Source organism: Nelumbo lutea, chromosome 1, assembly GCF_056320005.1.
Source record: "Nelumbo lutea isolate HS-2025 chromosome 1, American lotus-T2T, whole genome shotgun sequence".
Lineage (NCBI taxonomy): Eukaryota > Viridiplantae > Streptophyta > Magnoliopsida > Proteales > Nelumbonaceae > Nelumbo > Nelumbo lutea.
Window position 1 is genome coordinate 69,855,944 of NC_142684.1, and position 3,207 is coordinate 69,859,150.

Here is a 3,207-nt window from a genome sequence, read left to right on the forward strand (position 1 = left end):
TAAATAATTATTTGAGATTAAACTACTATTATTTAACTTTTTAAATTTAATTTATTCTACTTATTGTATTTTTGTTATAATTTATTGATTAATGTTTATTAGAGATTAAACTATTATTTGAGATTACACTAGTTATTGACTAATTTAATATATTTTTTAGTATTTATTGTATTTTCATTATCAATATATTTTCAATAGTTGTGCATTTTCGCTATAAAATTTCAATAATTATTGGATATTAAACTATTGTTATTTATTATAGATTAGGATATTAATTATGCAAAAATTATGAGTGTTCACGGGTTGGTTCGGTTCAGTTGTAGGTTGTTTGGCCAACTAGATCAACCTGGTCAGGTTGGGGAGTTGGTCACTCAAAATCAACTAGCCATTAGTGAAAACCGAATAACTCTGGTTGTATTGTTTCGGGTCAATTTTCGGTTTGGTTGGTTGGTTGGTTCAAAAGATTTAAAATTTAAAAAATAAATTTTATTTTTAATTTTAAAAATTACAATGGTATTATTAAAAAATAAAATTGATGATATAAAAATGAGAATTTTCCTCTTTCTTGCATTAAAAAATATATTAAAAATAATATAAATATATATATATATATATATATATATATATATATATATATAGTTAGGTCGTTTGATTTTGGTCAATTTACAAATGGCTAAAGCCAAACCAATCCAACCTGGTTGGGTTGGAGAATTGTTAAACCAAAGTCGACTAGAAATACTAAAAAATAGACCAACTCTACCCGAGTTGGTTGGGTTGGTCAACTTCATAACTTTGATGAACACTTTCTCATCCCATTCCATCCCACCCAAACTTTCTCACAAACCAAACGGAGCCTAAGGGAAAATCTATGATGCGAGAAAGATATGGTATCAGAAGAGTTTTGACCAATCAAAACCCATGAATTTTAACAAATAACACTTGATTGGCTACCATGTTTATGATGCCAATTGATTGGTCAAAAAAATTTCAGACATCATATTTTTTTCCATATCATAGTCGAACCCAAAATATAAATAATTATTAATTATTTAAAAAGTTAAAAATATAAAATAATCGTATACTCTTATGTATTTCTATTGTTTATCTTTCCCTTAACAAATCCCATTCATAAAGAAAAATTGTCATGTTTTACACCATTCTTCCAATTGCAGAAGAGTGTAAAAGGTGTACTCAACTGATTCGCTTTTTACATTGATAGACCTGACTGTTATGGATTTCCATCGATAGAGTTTTTTATTTACACCGCTTCCAAATACAACCTTTAAGTATTTAATAGGGTGCTCACATTTTGGTTAACCAAACCGTGGGTTTTTTTTAACCGAACCGACCTAATTGGTTTTTCTAAAATCTAAACCAAAATCGGTGGACTAGTTAACCGTGGTTCAGTTTTTCAGTTTTTTATGCACTCAAAATTAAAAAAAGGGAAAAATATCTGAACAAACATGGCAGAGGGGCGAGGGCGAAGTGGTGGCCGATGATTTGCTGTTGCCAGACTGGTTGGTGGTTGTTGTTGCCTAAAGTGAAAGCATAGAGGTGGCAGAGCCGCGGAGATGAGAGATGAGAGAGAGAGACATAGTCAGAGAGGTGGCGGTCCTAGTGGAGTCGAGGTGACGACCATCATCTTGGTTGGTTGTTGTAGCTAGGGTTGGCTAAGCTGGCTTGATGCTTGCTGGCGAGGTGGCGACCGGTGTTGCTACGTACTTATGGTTGGTGTAGCGGAGACGGAGATGACAAGCGAGAGAGAGAGAGAGAGAGAGAGAGAGAGAGAGAGAGAGAGGTGAACACATGGAAGCACCGAAGCAAGGGGAAAACTGGCCACTAGGTGAGAGGCCGTCAATCGGAGGATGACCAGTGCTGGAGGAAAGACTGGGGATTGGGGAAGACAAGAGAGACAAGAGAGACTGAGAGAGTGAGAAAGCCAAGGGTTAGCCTATTAGGTTTACTAGTTTAGGTTTCAAAGAAGGGGAAATTGGGAAAGGGCAGACAAACACCAGGTTTATTCTATTTAAAAAAATAAAAATAAAAATAAAAATATAATATATAATATATTATTGTATATATACTGGTCGGTTTGATTAACTGTTGGTTTTCTTAAAAGGTTAATCGAAATCGAACCATTTTTTTTTGGTTTTTTAAGAATATCGAACCGGCCAAACTAACCGATTCGATTAATCAATTTTTCAATTCGATTTTGGTCGATTTTTTCAGTCAGTTCGATTTTTTGAATTTTTTCTCACCCCTAGTATTTAACCTAAAAGCAGACGGAAAGTTTTCTATTGCACCAAAAATAACTTTATTATTTATTGCGAAGCAAAATGAATTAGAATTTAGAAAAAGATGTGAAACAAAATTTTTACTTAAAAATACAAAGGGTAAATTACAAACACCCCCCCCTCGCGAGACTATGGGGTTTATGACAAAGACCTCCCTATACTTTGTTTTGCGACAAAGACCCTCTTGCACTATGACCGTGAGACAAAGACCCCCTTCCGTTAGCCTTCCGTCCAAAAAGGTTGTTATAATATTTTTTTAATCCCTATATTACCCTTATAATAACCATTTGGATAAGGGAGAAAAACATTGTTCATCTTCCCCGACCTCATGATACACGAACAGCAATGACGGTAATCCCCTCTACCTCATATTCCTTCACATTTCTCTCTCTCTCTCCCTCTCTTTCCTCTCCCTCTCTCTCTTCTTCCCCTTCTCCATCATCTACCACCACAACAATGTCACCATTCTGCATGCCATTTGCATCATTAATATCCAAGTCCTCACCCCAATCACCATCGTCAACCTCTTCATCATCTTCCTCTACACCCCTCCTTGCATTATTCAGCCCACCCTCAAAGATACCTTTCATAACCCTTAATAAGGGCCAATCTCCTCCACAGATAATAGGTGATGGAGGCATCAGAAGCGATAGTACTCTCCCCTCTGGCAAGGTTGGAACATTATCTCCCAATTCAGCTGCAAGATGTTTAGCAACATCCTGGAGACCATGGACAACAACAATAACATATGCAAGGGGCAAATGACCAGCATTCTCCAAAATCTTGACACGTTCCTTGACATCACCCAAGTACATGGCATTATGAAATTGGCCCATCACATCATTTACATTTTCCTTTTCCGGCTTGCTATTTCTTTATATTACCTTTTTTCACCTCCATCTCTCTTTGTCTC